Source organism: Ceratotherium simum, chromosome 13, assembly GCF_057802395.1.
Source record: "Ceratotherium simum simum isolate JZ-2026a chromosome 13, ASM5780239v1, whole genome shotgun sequence".
In the NCBI taxonomy this organism is placed as follows: Eukaryota; Metazoa; Chordata; class Mammalia; order Perissodactyla; family Rhinocerotidae; genus Ceratotherium; species Ceratotherium simum.
This window is the reverse complement of record NC_141912.1, coordinates 17,942,340-17,968,414: the sequence shown is the minus strand read 5'-3', so window position 1 is coordinate 17,968,414 and position 26,075 is coordinate 17,942,340. Positions and strand designations below refer to the sequence as shown.

At 37.2% G+C, this 26,075-nt stretch overlaps 1 long non-coding RNA gene across 1 annotated transcript in view; it reads left to right on the top strand.

Moving 5' to 3' along the window:
* The window catches only part of LOC147915382 (uncharacterized), a 76,337-nt gene that overhangs the window by 26,162 nt on the left and 24,100 nt on the right, over positions 1-26,075 (top strand). Inside the window, exons 3-6 of the long non-coding RNA XR_015553974.1 lie at positions 8,024-9,383; positions 16,994-17,107; positions 22,379-22,466; positions 24,240-24,345. This is a non-coding gene — a long non-coding RNA (uncharacterized LOC147915382). The remainder of the gene's footprint in view (positions 1-8,023; positions 9,384-16,993; positions 17,108-22,378; positions 22,467-24,239; positions 24,346-26,075) is intronic.

The window sequence follows — 26,075 nt, the reverse complement described above, 5'->3', positions numbered from 1 at the left end:
TTTCACCCTCCTCCTTCCTCTCCCCCCTCTGGTAACCACCAATCCAATATCCGTCTCTATGTGTCTGTTTGTTGTTGTTTTTATCTTCTACTTATGAGTGAGATCATACGATATTTGTCCTTGTACTTTTCTGTATGTATATTATACTTCAGTAAAAGTTTTCCTAAAAACAATTCAGATCTCCTATTCCCTTACTTCTACTACTCACTCTAAATCATTTAATTCAATTACTATTGCTTTCTAGAATTGCTGTGCAAGATCTGGGTTTCCCATTGTTGTCTTTTAAAAATCAACACACATACAATCAAGCTGTCAAGGACCCAGCTTGTCTACCAGAGATAGGGAGATTCAGACCAAGAAAAGAATTTTAATATGGTCATGCATTATCTATAACCTGTAGGATGAATAAAGATAAGAATTAGAGTGGACTTAACTGAAAATAGCCTTGCGATAAAAACAAGTCACTTTCTTTCAATGACACTCACTTCCACTGTGATTTTTATCTCGTGCTTATTTAGTTCCTAGGCTCAAACCAAGAAAGCTTGGTTTTTTCTTTCTTTTCATTCTTTTTGTTTTTTTGATTCTTGACTTCTGCAAGGTTAATGTAACCTATGGAAATGGAATTGCCCTTTTAGTTGCTTTGCACAATGTCACTGAAGACATACTTGAGATGGAAAGCAGGTGTGAAGCAAAAGGATTTGTAGCTTGAACTACTTTTTCTGAACTTAAATATCAAAAACAATGTTTGAAGTGATTCTGATGTTATTTTGATTTACTATCCTTAGAAACAGCCCTTTCTTGGTTAGCTCACACTTGCAAGCCAGTCACATAAATTAAACAAAGCAAAATCGCATGGGAGGATTGATGAGGGAGAGAGAGAAGACATAGGTGTCATCCTGCAGGCAAGCGCAAGTATATGTTCTTACATAAAAGTTTTAATTTGTGGTCATTGCCAGATTAAAAGTTCTTGCTCTTAATTTCCCAACGGTACTCTCCTTAGTCAATTTAAATACTATGCAAACTTCAGTTCATTCAGATGCATCACCTGCGGTAGTAATTTGATCGCTCCTGATTCCTTTCCGGTTTCTCTTGTCTTGTTGCTCACACTTTATACTTGGTCATCAAAATATAAAGGCAGGGCAACATTGAAGCAATATCCCAAAAAGAATAGAAATAAAATCATTTGGGGCACTTTTTAATTTTATCTTGAAATTTCTAGGTAAGGAAATATAAAACAAATGGGAGTGAGAGGAGAGGGAGAATAATCACCCTTAAGCTAATCCTAAGGGAATAGAATGATGACATCTTGTAACTAGGATTCTTTGAAAAGGTGATGAGAGGTAAATAAATGGGTTGTCACTGGTCATTTAACTTAAGGATGCTTGCTCCACTATAGTTTAGCGTATGCCTTTGGAAAACTTCAATTCCCTAAAGATGGGGGTAGATATTAATGAGGCTATGTTGCACTTACTGTGATCAGTCAAATGGCTCACTGTAGTTGAATCTGGAATTATACTCCTCTAATTTAGCAAGTAGTAAACTGGAGTCACATGAAAAGGACAAAAATATTATCTATTTAGTAAAAGGACATTTCACAAAAAGTCTGTTCATAAGGAAATGTAAAATTTAATTCTTAAGAATTTTCATGGCAAAAATTGCATTTTTTAAATGCAATGAACAACCTCAGCAGAAAACTCACACCAATTTAACCTTGCTTACTGACAAAGCAGTTTCCACCACCTCTTAAGAGACAACAGCTGATTCTTTTGATCTGCTTGTTTCCTAGACAGAAGTCCACTTCCTGTGAATGTGTCCCATTTTTGAAATCATAGCGCTTTTTTCTATCCACAGTCTTATCAAACAAACTCAGCACGCTGACTTGCTCCAGCGTAAGTCACCGTGTGGTCTAAGACTAATAAATGCCACTCCACTCACCCTCACACTGACAGTGTTTGATCACAAGGCATAGTCATAATGATGATATGAAGAAAGGCACAGGTGTGTCAAGGTATTAATATGAAACACATCCTCACTGCAAATGGAATGGTTACACCAAGGCTCAAACCACAGGCAGACGTGTGTGGTGTATCTTTCTAAATGAAACATAGAAAAGCTAATATGCTGCAGTTATGAATAATGCCTCCCTGTAACCAATCTGGCAATATTGGAAAGTTATTAGAAGGCAGGTTTTTCTAGTGCCAGAACTATGTGATGTGCAAATGTGTATGAGTACCTTTGCCTGAGTACTTGAACCAAGATGAATGGCATTCATCATGTCCCACTCGATGAAATAAAGACCTTAGAAAATAATGCACTCTGTTACATCTTGTATCTGCCATTCAATTTTAATCAAGTATATGACTTTATATTTATGAATCTATATTTGCAAATAATTGTTGCTGTCGACAAACCGGAAAATTTAGAAATATTTTTCATCTTTATGTTTGTTTGTAAATCGCTGACTCTAGATTTTACAGAGGTGTTTGACAAAACAAGTTATTCCTTCAAGTGGAAAATAAAGTGCTTCTGGTCCTAGGTTTCTAATAATGCACTTGGCTTAGTACTCATGGAAGCCAAATCATATATACTTTATTACTCACATTTCCATCTCATAATATGTACTTTAGTAAATAGTTTCCAAGCAAAATGAAATGCAGTTTAATTTTTAATAATCTATGTTTGCAAAAGGCAAAGTGTGCGAGCAGGCCCATCAGAGTAGGACAGTAGAGGATTATATGGATTTAGAAAACCAGAGAATTCAAAGATGGAAAAAAAGTTATGGTTTATGTCACGTGTGATAGTTTAAGAGACTGAAACACAAAGATTTTCAATTACTTGTCCAAGTTCATACAAGTAGTCCGGGGCAAAACCAAGTCTAAAAGAAAGGTCTCAATATCTGGTCCAATTCTAACACCACTCCACCATGCTTCCTTCAGAATATCAAATTTTCATATCAATAGCTCAACACACCTTGATCATATATTATGGAAGTTTTTTCCTAGTGATGGTTAGGAAAATACATTTATGTGAGAAAGTAACACTATTTCACTGCAGTCTCTGGGCTCCAATGGAAAGTAATAGTCTCCAGACTCCTTTGCAACTCAAATTCAGAACGTGTTACAATCCCCTGGAGACCATTTTGCTGTGGAGCCTTAAAGAATTTAGGCAGTCGGTAATGAGTCCAGAAATAAACTTGGTAACTAAAAGATGGTACAGTGAATCCCCACATAACATGAGGCTATGGGTCCTCGGCCAAGGGTGGGGTCTGTGACATTTGGCTCTGTGAGTTTTAGCACGATGAAATCCAGGGCAGTGAGGACATCTGAAGCCCTCTTGAGTTTTAAATAGATCCGAGTTGTGGAGAATCCTTTTAAAGTTTCTGACAATTACTCAAAATATATTATTCACGTTGCCGTGTGATATGGATAGAGCTCATTTCAGCTAAGTCTTACATTGAGAACCAGAGAGCTAAAAGAGGCCACAACTCTATTCTTCAATTAAAAATACCAATTAGACATATTTTACTCACCATTACCAGGTCCAAATGGCACATAGCCAGGTATTTATTCACTCTGAGGACTGGCTATATCTCATGATTTTCACATAAACTAGACAGAAGAAGAGGAAATGCTCAAAGATCATGCTTGGCTGAAACGCCTATTCTTAGTGACTGTGTGGAATGGAGGACCAATAAGAAAAAATGAAACAAGAAGAGAAGGTCAGTGTGGGAGAGCTGTGGATGGGCCAAGCTGATACATTATTCACGCATCCATTCATCCAGTTAATATTTATCAAGTAAATACTATTTCCTTGTAAGGAATTCTCAGCCTGATAGCAGAAATAGACAACCAAGGAGACAGAGAAATAGATAATTATTTACAGGTGAGTTTCCTGGTGGAGCTTTCCAGCAGACAGTTTGAAAATGCTGAGCTTGTGGTGAAGCAAGAACTTACAGATTGGCTTGCACGGGAGAGAGTAAACAGGGAACGTCATGATTCTTACAAATGGCACCAGAATGCCTTTTAAGGTAGGAATTATGTTTGTTGGAAAATATAACTTAAGTGCTTGGGGGAGAAGATGGGATCCTTTTTATTGGCTGGTTCCAATGTCTCCAAGAATAGAGCTCAGTTATTCTGTTAGATAAAAGGTGGTATGTGTGTGACTTTGTGGAGGGGAGGGGTGTGCAGGATGGGGAAGACTGAGAGCTTCTAGAGCAGTTCTCAAAGTGTGGTCTGTAGAATTCTAGGGGTCCCTGATATCCTTTCAGGGGGTCTGAAAAGTCTAAACTATTTATAAAATAATACTTAGATGTTATTTGTTTTAACTCATTGCATTGACATTTTTATACGATTGGTACAAAAACAGTGGTGGGTAAAACTCCTGGGGCCTTAGCATGAATGCAGGCAGTGGCACCAAGCATTTTTTTAAGGTAATTTCATTTAAGAATGTCTTTGATGAGGCATTAAAATTTGTTAATTTTATTAAATCTTGAGTATATTTCTTCCCTTCTGAGTATATATTTGGGAATGACTTGATTTTCTTCATAAACTTCAACCCAAACTATTACAATAGATAGAAAGCAGAAACAGATATGAGAACCAGCCATCTTCTCTGATACCAGAAATTAAAAAGGTTTACAAAAATGCACAACAATGTCATATTTCATATGCTATAAAGCTGCTGTTTTGCTGCCCAATAGAGAGGCCACAGTCACGTCACTACTAGCATTTAAATTAAGATAAATTAAATATTCAGTTTTTCAGTCTCACTAGGCTCACTCAAGTGCTAACGGCCACAGTGTGGCTAGAGGCTACCATATTAGGCAGCACAGAAAACATTTCCATTATCACAGAAAGTTCTATTGGGCAGCGCCGATATGGGATATATATGTAAAGGTGACTTTTTGGTCTATGTGTTTCTACACTAAAAGCAAGTTTTTAAGGAAAAAAAATGAAGTGTATTTCCATTGGAATGTATAAAAATCAGCATTATTTCCATAAAGCTGCTCTCTGTTCTCCTCTTCAACTTCACTTCCTTTGGGCACTTGGAATCTCAGATTCCCACTGTCAGGGTCACTTCAGATGAAGGGTTAGAGGAAGCAGACACCTCTTTTACTCCACAGCCCAAAGGGTGTCACCCTCAGGGTGTCCATAAGCAATAAAGTCATCTTAGGTAGGGAGATCCTGGATTTCAGTGGTCCTGCCGCCAGTGGAGCTTTTATGCAGATAGAAGGGGGAAAAAAAGGGAAAAAATATTTCTTTCCAGCATGAATCCAAGTTGCCTCCTCAACTGAACCTTCTTTATGGCACTCTTGCCCCCAAATACACGGTTACCTCTTCTATGGCCCAAATCTGCCATATTTTTAACACTCATTTCCGATAATATGGCTCTACCCTGGGGTTTGCAAGCTTGTTAGAAACTGGGACGAGAGACTGCCTGTGAGCAGATGCCAATGCTTTACTTGCCCAATATTTTCTCTTCCTGTGATAACAACCATCATCATTCTCCTTTTAGGAGACAGAAACCCATGCACAGAAATTTGTGTGCTGTTATTTGCAAGGTAGCGATATTTGAGTGTTTACTCTCACGCTGGTGTTAATTAGTTCACAGCATATTTAAGTCTGGGAAAACGCAAGTCAGCTAACATCTCCGAAGGACAGCTTGTACACGGCTACATTATGTTCTGACAAAACCCAAGCAGCATTGCCAAGACACCAATGGTGCCCGGTAAACACGGTTTTGGCAAAGAGCGCAGAGGGATTTTTCTCAACTGGCAACCTGGCAAATCCAGGTTTACAAACGTGCCACCTTTGGTTAATTAGTGACAGTACTGGCTTTTAATTTAATTTGAAGCAACATGAGAAAAAAATCAGGAAAAGAAAGTGGATAAACAAGCCCACTAGTCCCGCTGCTGGAGAAATGAAGTTACACAAGCATGAATGATCCCGTCCCGCAAAGAGCTTGATGGACGTGGTTGCTTCTGAAACACAAGAACATCTGGCTACACTGCACAGCTGAGAGGGAAAAAAAAGAAGGGTCCAAATTCATGGACACATTTCTGTCAGAGACATCCGGCAAACAGATGGCACTGGTTCCAAATAAAGTCCCATAGATGCGCTGAGAGGTTTTTGAAAACTCATGCGTTCATAAATGCATTCTTTCTACCCCTTTATTTCCAGCTCAGTAACTTGTCATCAGCTCTTTCTCTACTTGCTATCTTCAGAGCAATGATATTTCTGAAGACAGAGGCCTGAAGAGGGTCTGTACTGTATTCTCGACCGAGGCTGGCCTGATGTGATGTGGAAGAACAGTATATCAGGATGTGGAGTCTCAGCCCAGGCTGCAACCTATTGTTACGAGAGTCAAAACACTTCACTTAAGCGGCCGGACAGGTGGTGTAGTGGCTAAGTTCGCGCGTTCCACTTTGGGGGCTCGGGGTTAGCGGGTTCTGATCCTGGGCACGGACATAGGCACCACTTGTCAAGCCATGCTGTGGCAGGCGTCCCATATAAAGTAGAGGAAGATGGGCAGGGATGTTAGCCCAGGGCCAATCTTCCTCAGCAAAAAGAGGAGGATTGGCAACAGATGTGAGCTCAGGGCCAATCCTCCTCAAAAAGAAAACAAACAAAAAAAACCCCAAAAAACATACTTCACTTAAATGATAGGTTAATATACTGTAATGGCCAGCATTTATTGAATACTCGTGTGCCAGACACTTAACTAAATGCTTGTCTTATCTCCTGTCATCTTCCTTGCAGTCTTTTATAGTGGCTCCTATTATGAAAACAATTATAAAGATGAGGAAGTTCAGGATTATATATGTGAAGTCATCCAATTCATCAGTGGCAAGCTTCAAATTCATCCTCAGGTCCCTCTTGGTGAAAGAATGGGTTCTTCATCACGTCCCTGCACCGCTTGTAAATATTTTGGGAAAATGATGCAAGTCTCGGGCAATCAGAAGATGAAATGTATTATTTAGAGCAGTGAGTTGCCGTAGTCTCTTAAACAGAGAATAATACATTGTTTGGCAAATACATCCAGAATCTGAAATTTCAGACGGATTTTTGCTGCTTGCTGTGATCTGCTTCTTGTCCAGAAGATCCCTTGAGCCTGGAGAAGGGAGGACAGAGTGCAGTAGCTGAGACTTCTTGGAAGCACAATGGAAATCTACATCTGCTGGAGGACTTGCAAGCCTCTGATGGGTGTGACCAGCACCCTGTGGACTCGTGCGTTGCCACACCCCAGCCCCAGCTGAAACCAAACAGGAACAGGATTAGCACTTACAGAAAGGGAACATCCCTAGTTTGACTCACTCCCTTTCTCATGGGCAATCACTAATGTCCACAAACGCTGACATCATCTGTGCAGATGAGATATAAGAGAAATCTAAATCGCAAACGTAAAAGGCTTAAAAATACCTTGAACTCAATGATGCATAAGGATATCAGGCAAACCTCCAGTTCTTAAAATCAGATGCCGGTAACTGGTGATGCTGAGGCAACACATACTTTCATTAAGCATGACTAATGATCTAATTCTTTCATCAACCAAAGAGGATGGTAATAAGACCTTTCGCAGAAAAAGGCTTAAAAAGGCAAAAGTAGTGTTAGCATTATTGCATTAGGTGTGTCATACAATTTTCAAGACACAGACTAGCGGCCTAAACTGATAACGGAATCCTTATAAAGCAAAAGAATATTATGCATGTTTTCTGACTTCCGAGGCAGTGTAGAAATCCACAGAGTAATTTGGTTCGGTTTCTAGAGGTTTGCAGCTACATTGGTCCACTAGAATGGCAGCAGGAGAAGAAATAGAAGACTTGTATTTCGGGTTACAGGACATAATTTCAGAACTGTACGAAAAAGACTTTATTCTCCCAAGATTCATATCGTTATACGTGTAACAATACCTGTAGAGACAAGGGAATGCTTTATCAATTTATATGGTGTGAACTCAGAATGGTAGTTATGTAGTTTGTTGAGTGTGTTTATAATTATTACTTCTATTTCTGTCTTCACTTCAGATTGGGTCCAGGAGCTACTGCTGATTACCATGGAGCCTATAGTGAGCTCGATGTTGGGATAAACCCACCTGGATGAAAGATTATTAAGGGCATTCCTTACTGCACCTGACACCAAGGGAAATTTCATCTGCAGTGGAGTCTTGGCACTGGGAAAGTGGCTCCCCTTGGAACTTGAGGAGGTCATCAACTAAAGAAACATAGCTTCAAATAAACCCCAGTCTGTGGAAGGGCTCTAGACGGGGGATGACAATAATAATAATGATAATAACAACTGGTAGCATTTATCAAGTGTTTCTGTAAGTTCCAGGCAAAGTGCTCAACCCTTTATGGACATCCCCTCATTCTGGTAACCCTATTCAGTAGGTTCTATAACTATTCTTCTTTATCATTTGAGGAAACTGAGGCCTAGAGAGGTTAAACCTCGCCCAAGAGCAAATCTTGCCAAAACTAAGCTTGAAAATGATGGAATCTGGATTCAAATTCCAGTCCATCTGAACGTCAGAGCCCTCCAATTCCTCTATTACTTTCTACCGAGTGTATAAGAGACCTAGCAGTAGAGTGAACATATAATTTAGCATCCATTCTGGGACAAGTTTGAAAATGAAACAAGGTATTATTGATAATTACACCAGGACAACAGGGCAAACTGGGATGGATATATGAACATACTGCTTAAGAGACCTGACACCTGCCTGAGTGATGAAATGACAAATCTGGATCCACTCAGATTTTAATATGGGTCAACTCATCCCAGATTTTAGTAGGAAAATTTTCAAAGGAGAGACCACTACCCTCACGTAGGCAGCTTCTTCTCATCTGCTTGACATGAATACCTACTTAAAAAGTTGGCATCTGTTTGCCTTTGCCTAGTTTTTAGCACCTTTCTCTTCGTTTCAGTTTGTGCTGTCACAAGAATTTTTTTCTTTAATGAAGAACTTTTTGCTTTTAAAGTATTTATTGCCTTTTTAGCTTACATTGTCATTAGAATGAGTTGTTTTATTTTTGTTAATGCCCTCGAGTGAATTCCAGCTCTAGCGACCCTGTGTACGGCAGAGTGGGACCCTGCCTGGTCTTTTTGCACCATCCTCTTACCTTCTGGCACTATATCAGACAATGCCCTGTTGCTGTTCATAGGGTTTTCATGGCCGATTTTTTCGGAAGTGAGTGGCCAGGTCCTTCTTCCTAGTCTATCTTAGTCTGGAAGCTTGGCTGAAACCTGTCTACTGCGGATGACCCTGCTGGTATTTGAAATACCAGCGGCATAGCTTTCAGCATCACGGCAACACGCAGCCACCACAGCATGACAACCGACAGACGGGTGGCGTGGTTCCCCAACTGGAAACGAATCTGGGCCATGGAGGTGAGAGTATCTTAACCACTAGACTACCAGGGCTGACTGAGTTGTTTTATAGAGTGTTACGAAGGCAGAGTTACAAAATCTTTGCACCCAAATGACCACTTGCAAATGGTTCGGTTTGGTTTTTAAAGTCTTGGCTCTAATGAAAATATGCTCACAGCACTTGGCTCAAAATGTTAGTTATCCCACTGCATAGGAAGCTGACTTTGGGGGAAATACCAAATAAAGCAATATCAATCGTAGCTGTTCTCTTTTCACACATTGCCTGACCCAAGGCAACATACACATAATAGGAGCATGGCTTTTAAGCAGAGCTCTAATATCATGAACCTCCTATCAGATCTGACACTCTGCACCCACTGATTTTCTTCCTGAAACTTTGCTCTAATGACTTTCTGGGACTTTCTTCCTCCCTCTCTTTACCTGCTCCCTCTCTGTCTTTTCTACCCTCTCTCCTACCCCCTCTCAATGTTGCCCCTGCACCCTGGGTCTCACTATTGGCTTGCTTTTCTTATTTTTCTCTGTACATTGTGTCATCTGACGATCTCATCTGGTTTCATGGCTGCAATAAATATTTCCATGTGGTGCAAGGCTTCCAAATCTACATATCCAGCTCTGGCATCTCTCCAAAACTCTAAAACTCTACCTATCTAAAACTCCCTATCAAGATGTCCTTCTGACATCTCAAATTCAATGCATCCAATGCTGCTCTCTCTCCAAAGCACACACACTCTCATGCCCCCTCTATCCCTGCGTGCCTCCTCTCTTGAGTATCCTCTTTGCAAATGAGACAAGTTACCTAGGCTCACAGTCTTTGCACCCCTTTTCTTTTCCCTATCCAAAATAAAATCGGTGGACAAATTCTCTCAGATCTATTGCTTTAGTACATCTCAGATCTATTCATTTTGCTAAATTTTCCTAGCCAGACTTGTTCAGATGTTTACTTCCTCTCACTTGAAATGTGCTAACTAGTCTTCCCTACTCTTAACGCCTCTGTTACTCACATTCATCCCGTGTAGCAGCAAGATTAAACTTCCTAAAGATCAGTTCGGATCATATCACCTCTTTGTTCAAGTTTCAATGCAAACAACATAACTTATTCTATACTGTTCGAATTTCTCAGCCTGGCATCCAAGAGCCAACATTGATGTGACCCTATGTCACTATTCAGATCTTACTTGGCATGACATTCCTCCTGGGAGTCCTTTTCTGAACCCACAACTGGGTCATGTAGCCCTGCTTTAAACCTTCACAGCACCTGTCCCCCCATCATACCCGGCATCACACTTGATTTTAAAGACTCATTTACTTATTTTTCTCCCCTTTGGCTTTATGAAGTCCACAAGGGCAGAGAGAATGGGAAACTTATTTATAGTTATATTCTCAGTCCTGGCCCATGGGAGGAACTTAAGAAATGTTTGTTGAATTAACTAACAAATAAGTGAATCTACTCACATTAAACAAATAAACGGATCTACTCACTCTTAAACTCTGTGGCTCTGGACAAAGTGACTCATTGTCCCCAGTTCAGCCATTTTCCTGTGTTAATGTGGTCCTTAGCTGGTCCTACTCACCAGTCTCCACATAGCTAAATTCAACCTACTTTGACAGAAGCATAACTGAAAATATTCCCTCTACTATGAAGCCTTTCTTGAGCCTCTGAGATCTGAGTGACCTCTTCCACTTTTAAACTTTTGCAATATTTTCTTTGTACCTTTTTTATGATACTGAATGTTTTATTTTATTTTTTTAAATCAAAATTGTGTATATTTAAGGTATACAACATAATGATTTGCTATACATATACATAGTGAAATGATTACTACAGTCAAGCTAATTAGCATAATATATCGCATAGCTACCTTTTTTTCTGTCTGTGTGACGAGAGCACCTGGAATCTACTTTATAGCATGCATCTCTTAGCTCCTGATAGCTCTGTAAACTCTGGGAAGACAGGATCTTTGCTTCCTTTATTTTTAACTAAGTACCTAGTATAATACCTTACAGAAAGGGCAAGCTTAATAGATCAGTATTTATTGCCTGCAAAGACTGAATGAATTAGCCAGATCAACAAATAATGACACTCTTTTATCTCCAACCATCAAATCTGTATTTCTCAAAACTCTTGCAAATTTTTGTCCAGACATATTTTTAATTTGAGAAATAGTGAGGTTCCCTTGCTCAGTGATTTTAAGACTTGCACTTAACTGCTCAGTAAAGATCTTCTACTTAGGGAATTGATTTCTTTGTGTGTATGTGTGCGTGTGTGTACATGTGTGTATAAATTGTATCACACTATAAACCACAAGCAAAATGTTGAAAAATCACAAGTGTACAGTTTGATGGTTTTTTCATACAGTGAGTACATATATGTAACCAGCACCCAAATGAAGACACAGTAAATTGCCAGTACTACAGAAGTCCCCTCATGCTCCCTTGCAGTCACTACCTCCCCAAGTGTACCATTATCTTGACTTCTAATATGATAGATTACTTTTTCCTATTTTTAAACCTTATATACACTGAATAATAAAATATATACTCTTTTATGTCTGTCCAACGTTTCCTTTGTGAGATTCATCCACGTTGTTCTGTGTAGCTGTAGTTTGTTCATTCTCACTGATGTATAGAATTCCATTGTATTAATATTCCCTAGTATGTTTATCCATTCCACAGTAAGTAAATGACAAAGTGACTTTATGCAGTGTGCCTGACATCTCTTATCCACCTCTTCAGTTCACCCATTGCTTCAGTGACTGCTCCCATGCTGGCTTTGTCCAAGTTTGCACAGGTACAACATGCAAAGCCCTACCTTAGGCCTGGACTACATCTCTCACATTTCTGTCCTGGGAATTTTCTGATGCCAAGGTACGAAATACTCATGAGAACCCATTTATCACTCACACATGTGCAAGCCAGAAGTACAGCAGAGTTAACACACATGGGTATCAGTTGCCAGTTGTTAAAGGCTTCACTCTTCTCTACATGGATGGACAGTTTGAGAGTCATTTCATAATGCTCCTGTGAAGGTCGGGTGGGATGAAATTCTAGTCGTCCTCTTTGGGAGCCAACTTGATAAAGCTTTCTTGTATTGGCTTTTCCTTCTTTCGGATTTCATTCCCTCTGCCCTGTACACTTGCTCTTTACCATCACATTCTCCAATAAACTACCTCAACTACCCCACATAAGACATGATCTTAATTCTGCTTTCAAGGGAACCCAGACTAAGGCACATAGCTATTAAGTTATGACCAGACCCAAATCTTTGGACTTTAGCTTTGTAGGTTTAAAATATATCTCTGATCCCCTGCCCTAGAGAATAAGAACATTGCAGAATCATCATGTCCTCATTTTATCATCTCTCCAAGACATATCACACCTAGAAGTGGAATTAAAAAGAAAAAAATTTTTACTGATCACTATGACTTCTTTTCCTAATGAAAAGATTAAATGACTATTATTCAGAAAACTTATAAGCACACATGATATCCATGTGTGTACTGCTCTTCAAATGTTTTTTAGCAGAGCTGATTCAATGGGAAAAGAATGGATTATAGCATTAAGTGTAGACTTGGATTGTGGGTTTAAAAGTTAAAAGTTCAGTGAATGGTTAACTATGATGATTATTGCTGAACTTACACATTAACGCAGAGAAAAAGGAATTGAAAGGAAATGAAAAACTCTCTAATGGACATGCAAATACCACATCGATAATTAGGAGCAGATATCAATGAAAATGAACCAACTGAAAGCCCAATCTGCCAAACCACATGGCCAAGCCATCATCATTTTAGGAAGAGGCATCAAAAAATGAACACTCATCTTATCCCTAGTTTGTGACAGACACTGTTTTAGACACTTCCCTCATATACTATTGGCCCCTGTAGGCATCCCTTAAAATGATATGAGTAATAACATAATTATAATAGTTGTAGCTGTCCCTTATTAAATGAGTCAAGCACTATTCTAAACATTTAAAATTATATGTTATTTAATACTCACAACAACCTTATGAGGTAAAAACTCTTATTATTCCCATATTTCAGATGATGAAATTAAGGCTTAGGAGAGTGGCACAGCTGGTAAGGGATAGAAACAGATAATGGGCCTAGATCTGTAACTCATGACTCTGAGTTCTTAAATTCAGATTCCTCCTGGAACTCCAACAACCTTCTCTCCTCTCATGAACCCCCAGACATCAGTCTTCCCTGTCTCAGATCTATTCTAACGCACTTTGGTCATGCTCGTTGCTGCAAAACTGTTCCTCAACTGCCTGATCACCTAAATCTGGGTTGATTTTGCCCTCGATCATTCTATATTTCCCAGGAATCACAATTTTTCTCTGGGAATAATTGTGGCCTGCCCCAGGCCAGTTGGCCTGCCCTAACTTCTCAGATATCTCTCTCATCATTCGTGTTTTGTGAAAATATGCTCAATAACGTGGGCAAATGGATTTTCATTCATCCTGCATAGATGGACTTAAAATATATTTATTTTTCCATGGAGGTTTCTTCACCATGGGGAAGCCAGGGTTTGCACTTGGAATGTTATATCATTTCTTTGTGCTCAGGTATCCTGAGAATGTCTCCATTTCTAAAGAGTGCTATTTTTGTTATCACAAATAATCTCAAATACAAAAGTTTCTTTATTTGCCAGTAGCCATTCTCAACCATTTTCTTGTGGACACACTCTGGTTTTATTTAAGACCACTCTATTGCAAGAGTCACTTCCAAGTCCCAAAGTATGCTTATCTTAATGCAAGCATATTATAGAGATACATTAATACACACCTCCTTTATATACCATTTTTCCCAGTGTAACAAAATGCATGTTTTTTTTAAAATAAACTTCTTTTATTTTAAAACAGTTTTATGTGTACAAAAAATTGTGAAGATAGTACAGAGAGTTTCCATATACCCAGGACCCAGATCTGCCTCCTATTAACATCTAATGCTAGTATGGTACATTTGTTACATTACTGAACCAATACTGATACATTATTATTAGCTAAAGTCCATATTTTATTCAGATTTCCTTAGTTTTTACCTAATGTCTTTTTTCTGTTCCAAAATTCCATCCAGGATACCACATTACATTTAGTTGTCTTGTCTCCTTAGGCTGCTCTTGGCTGTGGCAGATTCTCAGACTTACATTGTTTTTGATGACCTTGACAGTTTTGAAAAGTACTGGTCAAGTATGTTACAGGAAGTCCCTTAATTGGGGCTTGCCTCATGTTTTTCTCATGCTTAGCCTGGAGTTACGCATTTGAAGATCACAGAGGTAAAGAGCTATTCTCAACACATCATACCAAGTGCACATAGTATCAACACATAATATTACACCGCAACACATACAATATTACACTGTTGATGTTGACCCTAATCACCTGGCTTAGGTAGTGTTTGTCATGTTTCTCCATTGTAAAGTTACTATTTTTCCCCCTTTTCAATCTGCGCTCTTTGGAAGAAAGTCACTATGCACAGCTCACACTTAAGGACTGGAAGTTATGTTCCTTCTCATTTAGGGGGGAGTGTTTAAATAATTTACTTGGAATTTGTCTGCATGGGAAATTTGTCTCTTCTTCTCACTTTATTTACGTATTGGACCATATATTTATATCAGTATGGACTCAGGGATACTTATTTGATACTTTGGTTTATAATCCAATACTATTTATTTATTTTGTTGCTCAAGGGAGTCCAGCTTTGGCCACTGAGAGCTCTTACAGGTGACTACTATGTCCCTTTGACTTACCCTCATATTTATGAGGTTTTTCTCATTTGTGTGTTTTGCTTTTAGCACTTCTTTACTTTCTGGCACTACAAAGTGCTCCAGGCTCATCTTCTTATCTTGTATAGTCACGCGACCCCTGACGACAGGTATGCGTTCTGAGAAACGCGTCGTTAGGCGAATTCATAATTGTGCGAACATCATAGAGTATACCACAAACCTAGATGGTATAGCCTACTACACACCTAGGCTACATGGTACTAATCTTATGGGACCACTGTCATACATGCAGCTCATCGTTGACCAAAATGTCACGTGGTGCATGACTATATATTTCTGTCCCCAGTCCTAAAAATAACTATTTCTCCAAGGCTCCCTGATTCCTTTTATCAGAGAAGAGTATTAGAAACCAAGATCTGGGTGCTAACTATGCTTGTTGCTACTGGTTGCTTTTAGACCCCCTCAGCTGACTACGCAAGGAAACATATGTGTGTACGCTAACCCTTGCATATACACATACCTCTAAATATTTTTATATGTAACCATCTATATCTATATTAACCTAAATATGACTTCATAATCATGTCTCCAGCTCTAATCCATTACCGCATGGACCATTCTAGCCTCCTCCCCTTGCTCCTCTATAAATTCTCACTCCAACAGTAAGAAACCTGGCTCCTACCATCTGCCATCCGTTTTCTTCATTGTTCAATTCCAGTATACATGTATAACAACATCAGAATTGTTAACACATACCCCCATGGGAAACAACTTTATCATCTAGAGTATGGCACAATGCCATGTTTTTGAAATTTATATATGAAAAAATAATTTTAAGGAGCTTTCTCTGTGTTTTTTCTCTGTGTTTTTTGTTTATTTCTTCCTATATATTTCTAACTTTGGTGCACTTTGTAAGGGGAATAAAAGCCATGGACCAGAATAAACCAAAAGTTGTCTAAAAACGGGCTTAGGAAAGAGTGAAAATGACACCCACTAATGCAACTGGAGAGCTGCTACAGTAGGGCTACGAGAGGAGTCATTGCAATTTGAGGTACAATTTTACCAAGCCCAGTACAAGTAGCAGCATTGCTGACTTGGAGTAGAGGACAAAGCTGGCTTTGACTGACAGGCTATCTGAAAGCTGGTGACAGGCAACAATAGCCTGTTGCTTCCTTTCTTCAGTACCTGAGCTTCAGAAATAACTCCAGGCCTGACCCTTTTGATTGCTAGGTGAAGCTAAATGTAGAGGATAAAACTAGAGGCTGTTTTTATTTTCCCCCGAAATAGACTGTATTTTTTAGAACAGTTTTAGGTTCACAGCAGAACTGTGTATAGAGTACACAGAGAGTTCTCATATGCTCCCTGCCCCACCTCCTCCATGTTCTCCCCCACTGCCATATCCTCAACCAGAGTGGTAGATTTGTTAAAATTCATGAACTTACATTGACACATTGTTATCACTCAAAGTCCATAGTTTATGTCAGGGTTCACTTGTCCTGTTGTGCATTCTATGGGTTTTGACAAATGTATAATGACGTGTATCTACCATTATAGTATCATACAGAGGAGTTTCACTGCCCTAAAAATCCTCTGTGCTCTGCTTACTCATCCCTAACTCCCTGCATTAATGCCTGACAACCACTGATGTTTTTACTATCTCCATACTTTCGCCTTTTCCAGAACGTCATATAGTTGGAATTATAGAGTATGTAGTCTTTTCAGATTGGCTTCTTTCAGTTAGAAATATACACTTAAGTTTCCTTAATGTCTTTTCATGGCTTGATAGCTCATTCCTTTTTAGCTCTGAATGATATTTCACTGTCTGGATGTACTACAGTTCATTTATCCATTCATTCACCGAAGGACATCTTGCTTGTTTCCAGGTTTGGGAATCATGAATAAAGCTGCTTTAAACATCCATGTGCAGGCTTTTGTGTAAACATAATTTTTCATCTCATTTGGGTAATTACCAAGGAGCACCATTGCTGGATCATATGGTAAGAGTATTTTTAGTTTTGTAATAAACTGCCAAACTGTCTTCCAAAGAGGCCGTACCATTTTGCATTCTCACAAGCAAGGAATGAGAGTTTCTGTTGCTCTACATCTCTGCCAGCATTTGGTGTTATCAGTGTTTTGGATTTTCATCATTGTAATAGGTGTGGTAACACCTTGTTTTAATTTGCAAGTCACTAATGACATATGGTGTGGAGCATCTTTTCATATGCTTATTTGCCATCTGTATATCTTTTTTGATGCAGTATCTGATCAGTTCTTTTGCCCATTTTTTAATTGGGTTGTTTGTTTTCTTATAGTAGACTGTTAAGAGCTCTGTGTACATTTTGGATCACAGGCCTTTATCTGACACGTCTTTTGCAAACATTTTCTCTCCGTCTATAGCTTGTCTTCTCATTCTCTTAACAGTGTCTTTTGCAGAGCAGAAATTTTTTATTTTAATGAAGTCTAATTTATCAATGATTTCTTTCATGGAGCATGCCTTTAGGGTTGTTATCTAAAAAGTCATGGCCAAACTCGAGGTCATCTAGATTTTCTTTTATGTTACCTTCTAGGAGTTTTATAGTTTTGCATTTTACATTTACATCTGCGATTCATTTAAGATAATTTTGGGGAATGGTGTCAAGTCTGCGTCTAGACTCATTATTTTGCATGCGGATGCCCAGTTGTTCCAGCAGCATTTGTTGAAAAGACTATCTTTTCTCCGTTGTGTTACCTTTGCTTCTTTGTCCAAGACCAGTTGACAATATTTATCTGGGTCTGTTTTTGGGCTCTCTATTCTGTTCCACCCATCTATTTTTCTATTCTTTTGCCAATACCACACTGTCTTGATTACCGTAGTTTTATAGTAAGTCTTGAAGAATGGTAGTGTCAGTCCTCCAACTTTGTTCTTCTCCTTCAATATAGCCTTCTATTTAGACCAATTCCTTCTGAATGTAATGCAAAGGCTTTTAATTCTCTTATCTTGTTCTCTCTCCTAGCTTTTCACCTTTCCCATAGTGCTCACCTTGGGAATAGCTGACAAAATGGCATTCTGATTTTTCTTTTTTTCTCATCTTAAGCAAATTGTATTCCAGAGGCATTTCTCTGTTAATTCTCTGACTCCTAAAAGGAAGAAGCTGGTCTTTCTATCTAGTTGGGTAGCGGGAGTGGAGAGGAGGGGGCCCTCCTGGATGCTTCCAGAAGGATTCTAGACATTCTCTTCCTGGAAGATACCTGGCAAACAAGACATCACTGAGCAGTGTGAGTCAGTTCTTTCCTGGGCCAGACCCTCTCCTGTGACCACCAGGAATGGAACAAATAGTTTCCAACTCTGACTGGTGAAAAGTGTTCTTTGCAATATAGGGTTCAGGAATAAGGAGACACTACAAAGAAAAGATTCTACAAATGTTTGAAGATCCTAGATGTCCTGAATTATATTATTCTAATGTTATTCACATAGGAAAGAGTGAAAATGTAGTTTTTAAAAAATGTAAATATAATGTATATATTGTTCCAATTAGAAAAATTTCCTTTACGTATTTAGCAGCTTTCAAAGTAGGCTGAAAAAAGTGATTCAGAATGCTTGAGGATAAAGCTGGTACAGACTGTCTTTTGTTACATCGATGTAATTCATTTAATAATTCATATTTTAGAATACATTAATGCCAATTATAATTTTAGATTGCCATCAAATTTTTAAATATGCAACACAAGAAATTTTCATTTTTGTTAATTTTTTCAGATAAAATTAGACACTTCAGACATATCCTCCATTTCACTCACGGAGGAGCATCCAAAATTGTTTTGCTTTAGTAATATAGAGTTAGGAAAGTTACTGATATTTTATTTAAAATAAATAGTGAGTTTCTGGATATAAAAACTATTGAAATAGGAAAGGTAAGAAACATGCTTTATTTTCAAGAATACCTGGAAAAGCACAGGGATATCTACAAGGTCCCCACAAGACATGTTGTAAATAATGTATTTCCTGGTTTTAGCAATGAAATATTCATATAGAGAAAGACTCTTTCAAGTGTCTAATTACAAATATTGAAGAGGACCAGATAGAATGATTCTTGAAGAGCATAATCAACACATACAAAACCACTTGGGACTATTTTTAAACATTGGTATAAAAGGCATTTTCCACTTTTTCAATAAGAGAGTAGTAGTATTTGGAAAATTTCACCTCACTATACTTTCTGAGTCATGATCATCACATGCATAATTATCACTTATAGATGAAGATGAAGATGAATTATCTCTTATAGATGAACAATAGTTTGTTGCTATTGTTTTTGTGTTGTTGCTCTTGTTGGTTGTTTTTGGCCCAGTCCTTGGTCCCATCATGTTTGCTGAAATGACTTACTCTGGCCTGCATCCTGGAAAAGTGTCTGATCTAAAATTACTCTATAGCACTACCCTTCTTCCTCAGGTAAATCCAACATACTTTACATTCTACCTCACATTTTACACAAGGATAGGATAATCTTGTGATTTGTCATTTAAATGGGGACAATTTTGAGCATGAAAGGGTACGCATTGAATTATTACTTTGGAATAACAGGCACAAACTGGACATTTCAAATAAATGGAATCATACAACATGTGGTCTTGTGTATCTGACTTCTTTTACCTAGCATAATGTTTTCAAGGTTCATCCATGTTATGTGTCATATCCACATAACATGGATGTGTTACATGACACATCCACGTGTCAGTACTTCATTCCTTTTAGGGTTGAGTAATATTGCATTATTTGGCTATACATTTTGTTTTTCTATTAATCAGTACATGCACGTTTGTGTTGTTTCCACTTCCAACTATTATGAATAATTCTGTTATAAACATGATGTACAAGTTTTTGTGTGAACATCTGTTTTCAGTTCTCGTGGGTACATACCTAGGAGTGGAATTTCCGGGTCATACGATCATTCTGTGATTAACTTTTTGAGGAAATGACAAATTGTTTTCTACAGTGGCTGTATCATTTTACATTCCCACCAGCAGTGTATGAAGGCTCATCCTCTTCTCATTCTCATCAACATTTGTTTTCGGTTTGTTTTTAATTAAAACCATCCTAGTGCATATGAAGTGGTGCTGAATTTTGGTTTTGATTTGCATTTCTCTGATGACTAATGATAGTGAGCATCTTTTCATGTGCTTATTGGCCATCTGTATATATTATTTGTAGAAATGTCTATTCACATCCTTTGCCCCTTTTTAAAATTGGGTTATTGGGGGCCAGCCTGGTGGTGCAAGCGGTTAAGTGCGCGCACTCTGCTGCGGCGGCGTGGGGTTCGCCGGTTCGGATCCCGGGCACACACCAACGCACTGCTTGGCAGGCCATGCTGTGGCGGCTTCCCATATAAAGTGGAGGAAGATGGGTACGGATGTTAGCCCAGGGCCAGTCTTCCTCAGTAAAAAAAAAAAAAAAGAGGAGGATTGGCAGATGTTAGCACAGGGCTGATCTTCCTCACAAAAAAAATAAATAAATAAAATAAAATAAAATTGGGTTATTTGTCTTTTTATTGTTGAGTTGTAAAAATTCTTTATATATTTTGGATACTAAACCTTTATCAGATATATGATTTGCAAATGTTCTCTCCTAGTTTTATCTTTTTACTTTCTTGATTGTGTCCTTTGAAAAACAAAAGTTTTTAATTTTTTTCATTTTCTTTTCATTTTTTAAATATATAATTTTTAAGTTATTTTCTTAGTATTGTCCTAAGGGTTATCATTAACATCTTAACTTATAACAACGTGGTTTGGATTAACACCAACTTAATTTCAATAGTGTATAAAAACTTTGCTTCTATAATGCTCCATTTCTCCCTTTCTTTTATGCTGTTATTTTCACTAATTACATCTTTACACATTGTATGCCCATCAACTTAGATTTATAATTATTGATTTATGAAGTTGCCTTCTAAATCAGACATAAGAAAAAAAGGAATTATAAACAGAAAATACATTATACTTTCTAGTACATTTACCTATATTGATACCTTTACCATTGTTCTTTATATTTTCATGTGCATTCCAGTTACTGTCTAGTGTCCTTTCATTTCAGCTTAAAGGATTTCTTTTAGTATTTCTTAGACAGTAGGTCTGCTAGCAATGACTTTTCTCCATTTTTTATTTATCTGGGAAGGTCTCAATTTCTCCTCCTTTTACAAAAGATTGTTTTGCCAGATATAGAATTCTTGGTTGACACTCTTTTTTCTTTCAGACCTTTGAGTATGTCATCCCACTGCCTTCTGGCCTCCATGATTTCTGAGGAGAAATCTGCTGTTAATTTTATTCAGTAGCTCTTGTGTATGATGAGTCTTTCTCTCTTGCTGCTTTCAATTTTCAAAATATTTTCTTATTATCATTGTGATTTTCTCTTTGAATTATGTAATATTTAGAAGACCTTGCTTAGTTTCTAAATATTTTGAGATGTTATAGTTATCTTCTATTATTTTTTTTCTACTTTGATTTCACTTGGTATAGAGAACATACTATGTATGGCTCCAATACTATAAAATTTGTTGAGAATTACTTTATGGTCCAATATATAGTCTATTTTTGTTGATTATTCATATCCAATTGAAGAGAAAATGTATTCTGTAGTTATCCCATGCAGTGTTGTATATGTTTCCATTAGGACAGGTATATTAATTATGTTGCCTAATTATCTTATATCTTTAAGAATTTTTGCTTGTTTATTTTATCAGTTATTGACAGTTGTCCATTAAAATCTTTCTCTATTTGTCTACATCTCCTTTCATTTCTCTAAGTGTTTTTCTTTATATGTTTTGAGGCTATATTATTAGGTACCTATGAATTTAGAATTTCATTTCTTTGTTTTAAATTGATTCAAATTATTAAATGTTTTTATTTACCTCTAGTAATATTTCACTTTAAGGTCTACTTTGTTTGATATTAGCAAAGCTATATAACATTGAGTGTTTGTATGGTATATTTTTTCCATCCTTTTACTTCCAATCTTTGTGTCTCACTACACTTTGTGTGTGTTTGATAAGCAACATATAGTTGTTATTTTCATGCAGCCATTCCCTTTGTCTTTTAATTTGAACATGCTTTCTATTTACTTTTAATGTAATCATTGATATATGTGTTTGAGTTTATACCTATCATTTTACTATTTGTTTTCTCTTAGCCCTACTTTTTCTTTATTCTCTTTCTTTTGCTTTTTGCTTTCTTTCTAAATTATGGATTTTTATTTCATTTGTATTCTATATTAACTTGCTGCGTGTTTTTATTTTTAGTGATTGTTCTGTAAAACATAAAGCCTATCCACAACTTATTGAAGAAAACTTTAAGTTTTCCTTTTCTACATTCTCCTTTCTACACAAGGTAAGAATTTTAGAACAGTTTATTTTCTCTTACCTATCTTTCAACTTCTCTGCTACTATTTTTTAGTGTTTTAATTCCATGTGCGTTTTAAACCCCAGGAGATACTATTTTTATTATTGATTTATACAATCATTATTAATTTGCATGTTCCTACATATTTACCCTTTTGTTGCTCTTCTGTCTTTACATATGATATGCTTTCCATCTGGGGTCATTTTCTACTGCCTAAAGGATTCCTACTAGGCTTTCTTTTACTTCAGATGTACTGTCAATGAATTCTCTCAGCTTTTATTTTTCTGAATGTTTTTACTTTGGCTTCATTTTTTTCTATGTATTTTCACTGAGTATAAATTTCAGGTGTCCCTTTTTTTCTCAGCTCTTTGAAGATGGCATTTTATTGTTTTTATGTGTTGAATTGTGTCACCCAAAAAGATACGTTGAAGATCTAACTGCCAGTACATCAGAATGTGACCTTTTTTTGGAAATAGGGTATTTAAAGAGTTAATCAAGTTAAAATGAAGTCATTGGCATGAGCTCTAACATAATGTAACTAGTGTTCTTATAAAAAGGGGAAATTTGGACACAGATTCAGACATACACGTACCAAAGATGATTTGAAGAGACACAGGAGAATGCTATATGAAAATAGAAGATTGGAGTGATATATCTATAATCCCCAGAATGCCAAAGATTGCCAGCAAGCTACCAGAAGCTAGGAAGAGTCAAGAAAAGATTCATCTACAAGTTTCAGAGGGAAAATGGCACTTCTGACACCTTTATTTCATACTTCTAACCTCCAGAACAGTGAGACAATAAATTTCTTTCTTTAAGTCAGCCAGTTTGTAGTACTTTGTTAACAGTAGCCCTAGTAAACTAATGCAGTTTCTTCTGACTTCTTCATTTCTGTTGAAAAGTCTGTTAACTCTTTGAAAGTGTTGTGTCATTTTTCTCTTTAAGATTTTCCTTTTGCCTCTGGTTTTCAGCAGTTTGACTCTAATGTACCTATACGTGGTTTTATTTGTATATATCCTCTTTGGGTCTCATGTTTCTTTGACCTGTGACTTGATACATTTCATAGGTTTAGAAATATTCTTTGAAATATCTTTTCTAATGATACTTTTTCACTTTTCTCGTCTCCATATGGAAATGCAAATATAGATTATGTTACATCTATTCACCAACTTCCATATGTCTTGTGTCATTTTCTGTGTTTTCAATGTTTTGTCTCAATACTACAATCTGGATATTTCCTACTGTTCTATCTTCCAGTTCCCTAATCCTCTCTTTCTCTTCTCTTAAATGCATATTTTGAATTATCAGTGTTAGATTATTTTGCTTTTTTAGTTCTGGAATTTCCATTTGATTCTTTGTTATTGATTCTAATTCTCTTGTGATATTTACCATATTTCAAAAAACTATATCATAGGTATTTGAGTTTATTAATCATAGGCATTTGAAAGTCTGGTTTGGATGACTGCAATATCTGTATCATCCACGAATCTGTTTTATTGTGTAAATTTTCTCTTGGCTTTCTGTCATTTGGTCTCATTTACTGGCAAGCCTGGTAATTTCAGATTGTCTGCCAGACATTGTATATGAAAATTTATGGGTGTTTTGGTTGAAGTTATCTTCCTCCAGAGAGAAGTTAATCACCCTCTGGCAGCAAATAGATATAAGAAAACTGTTTTAATACAATCAAGCATTGAGATTATTCAATGTTATGTCTCAGCTTTGTGATGTTCTGCTATTTCTAATTTGCTCCTACTCCTGCAGTGTAGCCCTCCACAGCTCTCAAGAGAAAGCCTGAGGTTTTACCGTGATCTCTCCTTCACAAAGAGACTTCAATTCCAAGTTTCATCTCTTCAGAACTATCAGTCAGGTAAAATCTTCAGTCTGCTGTTTAGCCTCATCAGTGGCTTTTTGCTCAATTTCTTGACCTCTTGATCTAGGCATACGAAGCTTAGGAACTGGCAAATTTTTTGAGAGAAAAGTGAACACAGAATACAGGGCTAATTCCTCTGTGGTTATCTTTTCTCTGGCATCCTTGGTTTCTTGAATATAGGGTGCCTATTTTTGTCTCTTGAGGCTAGTGAGTCTGCAACAAGCACTCGGATTTCTATTTAGGCTCTAGGCTTCTATACACAAATGACCCAAGTGGAAAATACTTAGTTGAGTATAGGACTCAACTCAATGATTTTTCCTTCTCTCTGAGATCTTAGCCCATGAAATCTGTTGGCCTTAGTTGATCTCTATTGTCTTCAAATGCTCTCTCATTAAATATATATTATTTTATTCCATTTTTATCTGTTCTTCTCTAGGAGGTTTTTTTTTATTCCCCCTAACACAAGCTTCTCCTTTATACCCGGGAACTCCTTTTAAAAAAAATGTTTGTACTTTATCTATCTGTTTTTTTCTTTTCTCTATATCTTTCCACCATTTTCCCTCATTTTCCTTATGTTCTCTGTTCTGTTAGTAAATAAAAAGTGATCTAATCATGGAGATAAGCATAGGATTGATCTAATGATATATATACCAAAGAAACAGCCATAAATGTTGAATAAATTTAAAAAGAAAGCCATCAGTTCTACCCTACAATTATCTATTCTTTTCCACATACCCTCTGCCCCCCAGCAACACTTTTTGAACTGATCCAGATATCAAATCCAATGTTTCCACCACTTTTAAACTTTCTGTCATGATCCTTTGCTTCACTTCCTTCTTTAGGTTTCATATTCATCACTAGAAGCATTTCCTTTCAAATATGTTCAACTATGTCCCTCTCTCTCCATCAGTCGTTGAACATACAGTCCTAGTTTTTACCAGTTGTCCTTGAGTAATTATTAGTAGCATCCTTTTACCTTCATAATTATTCTTAATTTTATATGACTAATATTATATTGCTATCCATTACTCACACACACTTAGAAAGATCTCAATCTTGGCTGAAACAAAATATGCAAATTCTCTATTGCGCTGCAGACTAATTTATCCAACTATCTACCTGACATCTGTTCTAGAAAGTCTAATAGCCATCTCATAATTAATATTCCCCAAACAGAATTTTTGGCCTCCCTACCCCATCTCCTTAAACAAGTCCTCTTCTTGAATCCTTAATTGCTATAAATGACACTAGCATTCAGCTAGTTGCTAGAGAAATAAATATGAGTCATCTTTAGTTCCTACACTTCCTGATATCTAAGAAATATATGTTGAACCCTTTTACTTCTCTTCCATCCCCACTGCCACCCCTGCATTCTAATGTACCATAATATCATTCCTGGATTGCAGTAAGAGCTTCCTAATAGCACTCAGTCCATTCTCTGCATGGCTCCAACATTAACATTTTTAAAATGTAAAGATTGTAAATGGGAGTTGAAAATAGGGAGTATAGCTATAAGAAAGACAAATCAATAAGAAAGTAATCCAAGCACTATATTTTTTTGTGAGTAAGGGGCCTGATCATTAAGTGGTCTGTAGTAAAGGGGTGGTCTTCTAATCTGATGGAATTACTGCTCTGCTTAAGGGCTTTATATCTTAGCTTCAGTAGCTTTTCATTGCTCTCAGCAGAAAATACTCACCATGGCCTATAGAATCTTGTTTTATCTGCTG